Source organism: Prionailurus viverrinus, chromosome F2 (genome assembly GCF_022837055.1).
Source record: "Prionailurus viverrinus isolate Anna chromosome F2, UM_Priviv_1.0, whole genome shotgun sequence".
NCBI lineage: Eukaryota > Metazoa > Chordata > Mammalia > Carnivora > Felidae > Prionailurus > Prionailurus viverrinus.
In genome coordinates this window covers 10,949,941-10,963,054 of record NC_062578.1, presented here as the reverse complement: position 1 = coordinate 10,963,054, position 13,114 = coordinate 10,949,941, and positions in this window count along the sequence as shown.

The window sequence follows — 13,114 nt, the reverse complement described above, 5'->3', positions numbered from 1 at the left end:
TGCACAAAGAGAGAGAGAGAAGAAAGAGAGAGAGGGAGGAAAGGTGGGACGGAAAAGGAAAGGAAAAGAAAAGAAAGGGAAGGAAAGGAGAAGAGAGGAGAGGAAAAGGAAGAGGGAAAGGGAGAGGAAGAACTATTCAGGAACCATTGAACAGGCAGCAGAACTGTAAGAACCTGACAAAACACCCTAAATCTTTGTCCCTACACCTGTTCTTCTGACCAGTTTTTTATTCTTAGCTTCCGTTTTTTTTTTTTAGTTTATTTTATTTTGAGGGACGGGCAGAGAGAACGGGAAGGAGAGAATCCCAGGTAGGCTCTGTGCTCTCTCGAAGCTGGGGCTCGAACCCACAAACCACAAGACCGTGACCTGAGCCAAAACCAACAGTCTGACGCTTAACTGACTGAGCCACCCAACCTCCCCTCGTATTCTTACCTTCTGTCTGTTTCTCTTGGAACGATTAGCAGACAGCCTTGACAACAAAGAGTCTATCGGGGGAGCTAGCAAGGAAGGAGAGATCTGGAGCTTTCTGTCCCGTCCCCCTGGAAGGAGCACACCAGGTGCAGTGCATGGTAGCTGACCTGGAGAGAGGAGAGTGACAGAATCCCTGAGCACTGCAGAGGGCGAGAAGAGACCCCGACTAGAAAGATCCTTTATTTCCCACAACTACTCTGTGCAACATACTAGTGCCTGCGGTAGATACACAAGACAGACACTTCTCAGTCTGTTATTGGAAGATGTTGATGAATACTAAAGAATTTGGAGAAAGGAACAGTTAATTGTGTCTGAAGAATCTTATAAAACTTCTTAGAAGAAGGGTCCTTGGAGCTGGAGAATAAGGGAAGGATTTCGACAGGTGCCTATGGAAAAGGGACCCTTCCAGAGTTGCTCGTAGACCGGGAACCTAGACAACGTCCCCTGCTGTGTACATCTCCAGCAATACCGACACCAGGGTCTGCTCATTGGTCATTTTAATATCTCTATTCTTAGACCATGCATTTAAATACATCTTTCTCAGTAGAAGAATGCAGAATCAGTGTCCTCACGGCTACCATTTTGCAGCGAAGTTCCTAGAATGGTTATTTGCTTACTAACTGTTGATGCTAGGGACAATGAGATAAAAATGATCCTTTTGACGACACTATCAACTTAATTTCCCTTGAAGAAGAAAGAGTTTGGGTTGCTTCTCGCTTTGTTGTTCACGTGTTTTGAGGAATGCCTGAATAAGAGTAAAAAGGTATACTTGCAATGACCCACGTGAGATCAACACCTGTCGTTCTCAACAAAAGCTCTCTTTTCTGTCGTCATGAACTCTTCTAGAAGAGCTGAGGGTGGAAAATTTAACAGTTGACAATTCAGGGTTGGCCTTCAGGGTTTAGATGCCGCAGGCATGCCAGAATCTCCTAGGAGAGCAGGTAAGGAGGTAGCTTAGCATCTTGCCATTAAACCGAACTTTTAAATGAGTCACTTATATACATATATATATATATGTATATACATATGTGTGTGTGTGTATACTGGGTTTATTTTACTGTAAAACATCAGAATGATCAAAATAGCAACAAATTTAGATGACAAAAACTTGAGTAGAAGACAGAGTTAGTTATCAAAGGTAGACAAAAACAAAGATCATAACTAATTTGTAAATTGAACTGAGAGTAAACCAAGGAAATTAAGAAATGCAATTTAAATGTTCCCATAATTCAATATAAGTCACAAAATGTGTGTGCCTTTCAAATTAAGTCCATACTCACTAAGAAATAGCTCCGTTTTAATCCTTTGTGAAAGCAAACAATTCATTTCACAGAAAATTCTCAACCTTCTGCAGGGAGAAAAAAACTAAGATTTCTAAACTATAATTCAGTGGCCTATTTAAAGGTTCTGGCAGGTGAGTGACACTTCGTAGAAATTTTGAGAGGCTATGCCTGCAGCAATGAAGAAGAGAACTCACAATTCAGAGCATCAGTTATTGGCCAAGTGTTTCACTTTTTAATCTTACCTTACTGAATCCTCATCAGTACCTTTAAAATAGAGACACATTCATTACATCAGTATATATTGTAACATTATTTTATTATTATTTTTCTGTGATTGTTGTTACTACTAATACAGTGGGGCACCTTTGACTTTCCGGTTTTTGGTCAATACATAAGAAAGAAATTAAGCCAAAATTACCCTCATAAAGTCACCTAAACACACTTTATATATATATACAAAGTTATATGTGTGTGTGTGTGTGTGTGTGTGTGTGTGTATATGTGTGTGTGAGCGTGTGTATATGGGGAATTTTGGTATATATAGATATATAGATATAGATATAGATAAATATTATAATATATATAATATATATATATTTTATATATATATATAATTTATATATAATTTATTATAGATAAATGTTATATAATTATATATATATTATATAATTTTATGTATATATAGATATATAATTTTGAGAGGAGAGGGAGAACATAAGAATATGAGTGAGGGAGGGGCAGAGGGAGAGGGAGAGAGAATAATAAGGAGGCTCCATACCTAGCGTGGAGCCCGACACAAGGCTAGATCTCAAGACCGTGAGAGCATGACCTGAGCGGAAATGAAGAGTCAGACGTTTAACCAACTGAGACGCCCAGGACCCCCACTTAAACACTTTAATGTGTAAGGATAAACCCTTAGGAACTCCAAGCATTTATTAACTTCTTATCTCTCTGCTTTTGGTCTCTGCACTCCTTTCCCTGCTGCAGATCACTCCCTTCCCCTTCCTGCCTCCCTTTCCCTCTTCTTTTCCCCCCACTCCCTCTCCCTCCCTCTCCTCCTCTCTTTTAGGTAAGTTAAGTGTGCACAATGAAGCAAGTGCTTTATCATTCACTGTGCCTCTAGTACCCGCCAGGAACTGTGCTACGTTCTTTGGATACGTATTATTTCTAGTGCATAAAGAAATTTGAAAAATAGAGAACTTCATCACTATTTTACATAAGAGGAAATACAGCTCAGTCACAGAGTTTAAGAAATGTGTCCAAGATCACGAAAGTGGTAAGTCCTGACCCAATTTTTTCTGAAGACAAAACAGTATTATATCTTATATAATACGCTGTGATACCTCCTAGTCAAATGTGTTGGTTGGTGTGGTGACAGATATTGAGACAAATTCCCTTCATACACTTCAGAACCTTAGCTTCTGGGGCCAAAAGTTGGAACGTGAAAAGTCTCCAATCTTCAAATAAACAAAACCTGCAATTTGGGTAGATGGCCACTAGGTGGCAGGTGTTCAATGGTTACTTTGTGATCCAAAAGGCAATGACTACTGTATGCGCGCCTGAGAGTCTCCATCACTTACTAACAGTGTATCTTACAAGTCTGATAAGCACTCCTCGCCCGGACTCCCCTGCCTGAAAATGAAATAACATTAGTAAAGATTTCATAAATTGGGTCTGAGGATTAAATGAAATAATGGAACAGAACAGGCATTCACTGCACATTAACCTCTTGGAATGCTTGATCTCCTCTGTTAATCCAATAGCTTCTATGGTATTCTAGACTGTTCTTTTACAACGAGGAGTACACTTCAGCCCTTTCTGTTCCTCTGATACACCACCTCTTGTTTGCCAGCCCATAATATCCGCCCCCCCAGCAGGGTCTCACATTTTGCTGCCCCCATGCCAATTTTGGAGCTTCGGGGGGATATCTAACTAGTACAAAGGCGTGTAGTTAGTAAGAGATGAGCTTAGATGCAAATGAGGCGAATGACTGCACAGACTGGGCTCTTAACCACATATCAGTGGTTATTAACCTTGACTTTATATCATACTAACTTGGGGAACATTTCTTGAAAGCTCTGGAGCCTTTCCATGCCCACGGAATTAGAATCTAAGCATGTTCAGTTCCACAAGCAATTGGCTTATATCCACGGACTTGCGATCAACCGTGTGACACTTTTCTGACCGCCCCCCCCCCACTCATAGCAACGAACTTGGGGCCCAATTCCATACCTTTCTCACTAGTCCTGAAATGTTCTCTCTCCTCAAAATGAATTCTAAATGTTCAGGGAGTTTGTACTCAACCTCTCAAAGCACCTCTTGCCGCTTATCTGACAAAACCCGCCTCACTCCCTCTCTCGCTGTTATAACAGGAATAACTGCCAGGGAGCAAGATAAAGAAACAGTTTCTCTTCTGTGGTTTCCTGTTTCTAGTTCCACTGCATCTTTTTTTCTGCTACTCTGTCCTTTTGCCACTTGAAAGAAGTAAGAAGAGAAAAAAAAAAATAAGTGATAGAGTAGCATAATCCCATTGAGACCCTAAAGTGGCCAGGGGCTGAGTATTTGGAAGAGGACGCAATTCTATATTTTCATGTTAAAGAAATGTCAAGATGCCTTTTACCATTTAAATCAGTAGCTGGATGTAGCTTACTTAATTTAATGATAACAATGATTAAAATTAGCCAGTTGGCTCAACCAGTTCGCTTTATCAACACTCAGTAGACTGTTCTTTTTCTGCCTTAGTTAGCAAATTATTAAACATATTTCTGTTCTCAGCAAATCTAAAGATCGAGGGCGTAGCCCTGCCTCAATGCACACTATCACATGCTCTTTGCTCAATGTTGTTATCGTCTCTGTACTTTTAAATTTCTCCTCTGAAATATTGAATGATCATACGAGATGACTTCTGCAGTCATACTCAATTCTAAAATGCTATGATTTTATCTCCCTATAAGACTATTAACAGTGCCTTAATATAATTATTTTTCCCTTCAAATGTTTGCACTACTACAGAAGGGAGAGGAGCTGATTTGTCGGGAGCTTTTGATGGAAAACACTTGGGTTTTTAGACGATTATGAGCTCAGTTAGCAAATGCTGAAAAGAACAGGGTATTCTAGGCTACATCATAAGAAGTAGGGATTTCAGATTAAAGGAGGTGAAAGACCCCCTCATACTCTTTGTTATTCAGATGCCATTTGGATACCCATGTTTAGTTCTGACCAGTGTAACCTCAGGAGAGACATTGGCAAGAGACAGCCCATCCCAAGAGAGCAACCTGGGAATCAGGAGCAGCTGAAGAAGCCCAGAATGTGTGATTTCAAAACCCAGCATGCCACGTACATGAATAGTCTCCATGTAAAATTCAGTTCATTCAATGATGTTCCAGAAAGCAGAACCAAACGTAAGCGTTGAAAATTACAGAGAGACGGTTGTAACTCGTATAGTGAAAATGTCATTCTCCCGGTAACAGTTACTCAAAAAGAGAGTAGATTTCCTTGAAAATAATTCCCTATCACTAACCACAGACAAGCAGGGGCTGTATGGTCAACTATCATGGATTTTGCTACCTAGGTTTCTCCATTTGGTCCGAGCTCAAGTCAAGGGTGTCTGTGGTCCCTGGCAAATCCAGACTCCCTAAAACTGCAAGTACATTACTTCCCAGCCACTGTGCAGCCAAAAGGATATTCGGGTCAATTCTTTTGAGGCATTGAAGAGAGCAGATGACAAGTAGAAAAATAACTTATCTTTCCTTTTTCGTTCTGAAGAGTTTATAATGAATATCCATCCAGTCTGAATAGGTAAAGCAGGCCCATTAATTTCTATCCAGTTCTAAATTTCTCAAAACCGTGTCCATGAACAGAAGATCGTGGTGCATTTCTTCCATCAATCACCTGCTTCTTTTCCATGCTTGCATCTAACGTGGTCTTGACTCTGATCGTTTTTAAATTTTCATCAGGATTATATCTATAGAAAGCCATTTTAGGTTTTTATAATGAAATTAGGATCCTTTAAAAAGCAAGAATTACTGTGCTGCGAAGCTACCCCGTAAACCAGATTCTCGGATATTATATTTCAAGGGCAATCCATGAGACTATGGAAAAATAAAGGTCAATTTGAATATTTACATTAAATGAGGCAGGAGGTTAGAACAAATGGGCATCTGCTGGAGAGATAGATGATCTCTCATTATTCACACTGGCATCCAATTCATTCAGGGTGATTTGGCCTCCAGTTAGCCAAAGAATTCCAGATCATATCAAAATCTCTTTCATGTAGCTTAAAACCATTTGCCTGCTCTCAAGATGTTACAGGCACTCCTGCTATTACATCAAACCAAGGGCCACCCCGGTTACATCCCCCTAGGCAGCTAATGTACTCAACGTTGTTTGTGAATCACGGCTTCCAAAAGACAAAGACAGAAACTGACATGCTTTCAGAACATAAATTAAGAACGTAAACGCTCTTTTCAACAGTTAATAAGGCTAAGAGAGAAAAATGCTTTTCCCTCGTAGAGTAGAAAGAATCAGAATGCTACACGAAAGCACACATCAGGCTTTCCTGGGTTTGAACACCGCTGGGTTGACTAGAGGAGAGGCAGCCAGTTAGGAGAGGAGAGGAGAGGAGAGGAGAGGAGAGGAGAGGAGAGGAGAGGAAGAGTCCCCAAGGCAGGGTTAATCCTGATGAGTGCTTCAGGTCACTGAGGCAGGAAGGTCAGTGCCGGCAGAAACACAAAACAAGGAGGAGACGATTACATTCATTTGTTGAAAAAGGTATTGCCACTGGATCCCAGATAAAGGTGTGAGAAGGAAAGTCATTTGCCTGCGTTCCAATAATTGTAACACGGTCTCTTTTTCATGGCGGTGTTCTCCCAACATTGTGAGTGTGCTAAGTCCCCAACCTCACCACTTCTGGTATCTTCCACCACAAGGAAATGTCCTCTCTGCAGAGCCTGTTTGCAGCACAGGAGCTGCAGAACAGGTTATACTGAGCACCTAATGATTCTTAGGTCCTGGGAGTTGACCCTTTCGGGACACTTGCATTAGAACCGGGTCATGACCTTAGTCTTCAGGGTCTCCCGTAAAATGTTGCAGTCATCCTAAGGGAAGCGCTTAGGCATTTGTGGGAAAGGGTCTTCCAAAAGTCTTAAAATCAAAACCGTAGGCAGGGGTGCCTGGGTGGCTCAGTCGGGTGAACATCCGACTCTTGGTTTCGGCTCAGGTCACGATCTCACAGTTTCATGAGTTCCGAGCCCCGTGATGGGCTCTGCACGGACAGTTGTGGAGCCTGCTTGGGATTCTCCTTCTCTCCCTCCCTCTCGCTGCCCCTCCCTCCCTCACACTGCCTCTGTCTCTCTCAATATAAATACATAAACTTAAAAAACAGCTAATAAAAACATCAAAACCACACGCAAACTATGGCATGAATGTGTCCTTTCAAAAGAATGGCAGCCTTTGCTATTTCCCTGGTGAAGTTTTGTTACGCTCACTCAAAAACAGGCATCATTAAGAGGTCTCGTTGACTTCTAGCATCCTGGGAGCTCGTACTGAAACGTCATAATGGAACATCCCCACCACGTTGGAGTGTGTGAACTTCCAGTGCCTTCAGAGCTCACTGCTCCCAAGTGCCTCTTTAACATAACCGTGAATTCATCCATTTACATTGATGGAGTGCCTACTAGATGTCAGACCCTGCCTTGGGAGTGAGTAGTCAGGGTCCCTTCCCTCAAGAAACTGACAATCTAAACTGCAAGGAGCTTTTTTTTAAAGTCGTACGGTGATGGCAAACTTAAATGTATAACACACATAAGAGTTTGAACTGAACCTTACTGTTTATGTGTTTCCAAGTCTGTGTATTCCAGAATTTCCGGGGTTTGCGGGTTTCGCTACATAATATCATGCAATGTAAATACTAATATAGCATGTGGACCATCAGTTTAGAACTAATGTTTATGCTGGAGGCCAAGATTCAGCCTTGATCTCTGAGGATCTTCCCACAAATGGAAAAGAAACCCCAAATTCTCTGGGACAAGTACACTTAGTGGTCTCAAGTTGTGGATGATAAATCTGCCTCTCTCTGTTCAAAAGAATCATAGGATCATTAAAAAAAATCTTAATCCATCAAATTCTTCTCTTCTGAAGTCTTAAAGTCACGGTCCGTTGTCGAGTATCCTTTCCCAATACGAATAAGGTTAATAAAAAATCATGAATATGCCACTTGCAACATTGCAACACCATGGATGCACCTTGCGGACCTTATACCAAATGAAATAACTCAAACAAAGAAAGACAAATACCGTATGATCTCACTTATCTGAGGAATCTAGAAAAGCAAACTCATAGATACAGGGCAGATTGGTGGTAACCGGGCAGAGGGCTGGGGGTGGGAGCGGGAGGAGAGTGAAATGGGTGAAGGTGGTCCAAGGCCACAGGTAAAATAAGAAAGTTCTGAGGATGTAATATGCAGCACGGTGACTGTAGCTAATAAGACCGTATTGTTTATTTGAAAGCTGCTAAGAGAGTGGATCTTAAAAGTTCTCATAATGAGGAAAGAAATTTGTAACTATGAATGGTGACAGATGGCAACTGGCCTTAATTGTGTTGATCATTGTGGAATATCCACATATATCAAACCCTTAGTTGTACACCTGCAACTATATAATGTTACATGCCAGTGATACACAAATACATGCATAAATATCACAAATACAAGTATAAATACATGAGCCTTTCTTTTCTTTCTTTCTTTCTTTCTTTCTTTCTTTCTCACTCTCTCTCTTTCTTTCTTTCATTTCAGCTCCTCCTCCCCCTTCTTTTTCGGCTTCCTCTTCCTCGTAACTTCAGGCAAACTTTACAGTGTTTTAGCAAAAGGTCACTGAGCAGGGGTAGAATTGTAGATTCTCAGGGCCACATCTCTGGCTGCAAACAGTAGGGACACACTAAAAGTTTAAACATATGAAGTATCAAGTTAGACAGCTAGCCAAAAGGTTTTCATTTGATTACAAGGCTGTGTTTCTCAGTAACTACACAGCAGGCTTAAGATACTATTTGCTTTCCTCATTATGTTTTTATTTGAGTACTAATATCTTAATGGTCATACATGTTAAAATAAGTCGTTCAAATCCACTTTGAACTTGGGAGGGGCCACCCCGCTCAGTACTACTTCTAACAATTACTTTTTTTTTTTTTTTAACTCCATTCAGTCCAATTCAACAGCATTCCAGGGCCCTGCAAGTCTCTGCTTAGGGTTCTACTCTGGAAACAACCTAGCAAGAAATATTAGGTAATTTGTCATTTGTAGTCACAGAGAAAAAAAATAATATGTAGTGGTTTTTTAATGACCTACTTACCAGTTTACATGTACTTAGAAATAAGTTTTATTATTTACATAATAAAGAAAGGTTCACAGTTTGCTATTTCAAAAGCAATGGAAGCATTGAAATAAGATTCCTGTTTAACTCTATGTGGTTAATCTGCAGACCAATTTTATCAGACCTTTACTTCAAACCACCCACATTCTGTAATTGAGACGTGTCTATGCCTTGGGTGGTCACTTAAATGTTGATTCTTCTTACATTATGCCTCACGATTCCTTTTGATTTTTTCCCCCCGTTTCGGAATTCTCAAGTTCAGCTCCCAAGCGGCACTGCATGAAGTTACTTGACTATGATTATAAAAAGAAAGGGTAAAGTGTGCACTATTTTCATCCCCATCACAATCATTGTCCCATGAATAGATTCTTGATCTGACATTTTCTATTCTTATTGCAATCTTTGTCACAAGAATAAGTTTTTTTCTTTAAAAAAAAAATGTTTCATCCATGCTGTGAAAGCCAGCAGCCAACTCTACTGCTTTGACCTTTTTAATGTTCTCCCATTTGATTAGGAAGCCATTTCTCTTCTTTTCTTTACCGCCATTGGTAACTTAGGAGAAAGGGGGAGAATAGCTAGTCAATCAAAAGGAGACCATATAAAAGGTTAAAGCAGAATAGTTTACTGCCTTTCACAGATAACACTAGCCATTGAGATCCTCGTGTCTTGTTCTGGTGACAAAAAAGTGGCAAAGAAACAGAAAATGGCACAACATGATTCCCTTCTCATAACAACAGTCGTAACAAGAATGAGAGCCAGTGCAAACAACCTGTTCTTCTTCTAATCTTCAACTTGGAAACTTGTTGCTCTGTATGACTGTAGTTCTCTGTAGTCAACTCAGACAATGTCTTTTTAAGTGATGAATTAATTTAAATGCGCTCAACGTTGGGAAAATACCAACCACAGATGAATCATAATCATTTTATTTCCATTCATCTACCTGTAATTGCACACATTTCTCTCAATAGAAATGATTTCTATGTAATGTGCTAAATTCACCAAACAATAAAATGCTACGGATTTTTTTTCCCTCAAAAGTAGGTAAAAATAAAACATTTGACAATAAATGACATCACTGAGGTTGAATTATTCTGGAAAGAATTATTGAGAAGTCTGTCTGACTTCCTGGCATCCTTTATAGATTGTCAAAGGTAGGAGGGAGTAGGAATTTTTTTGAGTAACTTAATTGGTGTGGACAGCCAAGGCTGGTCATCAATCCATGGTCAGTTCAAGCCCTGGGGTGGGCTTTCAGGCCTAGATGGTCTACACTGACTTTCTGACCGATTAGATTTATTGCAACTCTTGGCTTAACTTTTTAAATATATTTGATTGTAAATTTAGCTAGCATATACCATATACAGTGTGCTCTTGGCTAGGGAGTAAATTCCCATGATTCGTCGCTTACATACAACATCCAGTGCTCATCCCAAAAAGCACCCTCCTCAGTGCCCATCACCCATTTTCCCCTCTCTCCCACCACCACCCCCCCCCCGCCATCAATTCTCAGTTTGTTCTCTGTCTTTAACAGTCTCTTGTGGTTTGCTTCCCTCTCTGTTTGAAACTATTTTTTCTCCTTCCCTTCCCCCATGGTCTTCTGTTAAGTTTCTCAAATTCCACATATGAGTGAAAACATAGGATATCTGTCTTTCTCTGACTGACTTATTTCACTCAGCATAATACCCTCCAGTTCCATCCATGTTGTTGCAAATGGAAGAATTTCATTCTTTCTCATTTGCCAAGTAGTAGTCCATTGTATATATAAACCACATCTTCTTTATCCATTTGTCAGTTGATGGACATTTAGGCTCTTTCCATAGTTTGGCTATTGTTGAAAGTGCTGCTATAAACATTGGGGTACGTGTGCCTCTATGAATAAGCACTCCTATAGCATTTGAATAAATTCCTAGCAGTGCTATTGCCGGGTTGTAGGGTAACTCTGTTTTTATTTTATTTTATTTTTTTGAGGAAACTCCACACCGTTTTCCAGAGCAGCTGCACCAGTTTGCATTCCCTCCGCAACAGTGCAAGAGGGCCGTTTCTCCACATTATCGCCAATATCTGTTGTTTCCTGAGTTTTTAATTTTAGCCACTTTGACTGGTGTGAGGTGGTATCTCAATGTGATTTTGGCTTGTATTTCGCTGATGATGAGTGATGTTGAGCATCTTTTCATGTTTCTGTGGGCCACCTAGAAGCCCTCTTTGGAAAAGTGTCTATTCATGCCCATTTCTTCACCGGATTGTTTGTTTGGAGAGAGTTGAGTTTGGTAAATTCTTTGTTGATTTTGGATCCTAGTCCTTTATCCGGTATGTCGTTTGCAAGTATCTTCTCCCATTCCATAATTTGTCTTTTAGTTTTGTTGACTGTTTCCCTTGCAGTGCAGAAGATAAGGTCCCAATAGTACATTTTTGCTTTTATTTCGCTTGCCTTCAGATACGTGTTAAGTAAGAAGTTGCTGCAGCTGAGGTCAAAGAGGTTATTGCCTGTTTTCTCCTCTAGGGTTTTGATGGTTTCCTGTCTCACATTTAAGTCTTTCATCCATTTTGAGCTTATTTTTGCGTATGGTGTAAAAAAGTGGTCCAGTTTCATTCTTCGGCATGGTGCTATCCAGTTCTCCCAACACCATTTGCTAAAGAGAATGTCTTTTTTCCATTGGATCCTTTTCCTGCTTTGTCAAAGATTAGTTGGCCATGCATCTGTGGGTCCAATTCTGGGCTCTCTATTCCATTCCATTGGTCTATGTGTCTGTTTTTGTGCCAATACCATACTGTCTTGATGATTACAGCTTTGTAGTAGAGGCTAAAGTCCAGGATTGTGTTGCCTCCTGCTTTGGTTTTCTTTTTCAACATTACTTTGGCTATTCGGGGTCTTTTGTGGTCCCATACAAATTTAAGGATTGTTTGTTCTAGCTCTGGGAAGAATGCCGGTGCAATTTTGATCAGGATTACATTGAATGTGCAGATTGCTTTGGGTAATATTGACATTTTAACAGTATTTGTTCTCCTGATTCATGGGCATGGAATGTTTTTCCATTTCTTTGTGTCTTGTTCAATTTCTTTCACAAGTTTTCTATAGTTTTCAGCGTACAGATCTTTTCCATCTTTGGTTAGGTTTATTCCTAGGTATTTTATGGTTCTCCGGTGCAATTGTAAATGGGAGTGATTTCTTGATTTCTCTTTCTATGGCTTCATTATTGGTGTATAGAAATGCGGTTGATTTCTGTACATTGATTTTGTATCCTGCGACTTTGCTGAATTCATGTATCAGTTCTAGCAGCTTGTTGGTGCAGTCTTTCAGGTTTTCCATGTAGAAGATCATGTCATCAGTGAAAATGAAAGTTTGACTTCTTCTTTGCCAATTTGGATGCCTTTTATTTCATTTTGTTGTCTGATTGCTGAGGCTAGGACTTCCAACACTATATTAAACAACAATGGTGAGAGTGCTTCCCTGTCATGTTCCTGATCTCAGGGGAAAGCTCTCAGTTTTTCCCCATTGAGGATGATATTAACTGTGGGCTTTTCATATATGGTTTTTATGATGTTAAGGCATGTTCTTTCTATCCCAACTTTCTTGAGGGTTTTTACCAAGAAAGGATGCTGTATTTTGTCCAATGCTTTTTCTGCATTGATTGACAGGATCATATGGTTCTTATCCTTTCTTCCATTAATGTGATGTATCACATTGATTGAGTTGTGAGTAGTGAACCAGCCCTGCAGCTCTGGGACGAATCCCATTTGATCATGGTGAATAATTCCTTTAATATACTTTTGAATTAGTATTTTGTTGAGAAATTTTGCCTCCAGGTTCATCAGAGATATCAGCCTGTAATTCTCCTTGTTAGTGGGGTCTCTGGTTTGGGAATGAAGGTAATGCCGGCTTCATAGAATGAGTCTGGAAGTTTCCCTTCCGTTTTGATTTTTTGGAACAGCTTGAGAAGGATAGGTATTAACTCTGCTTTGAATGTCTGCTAGAATTCCCCTGGGAAGCCATCCGGC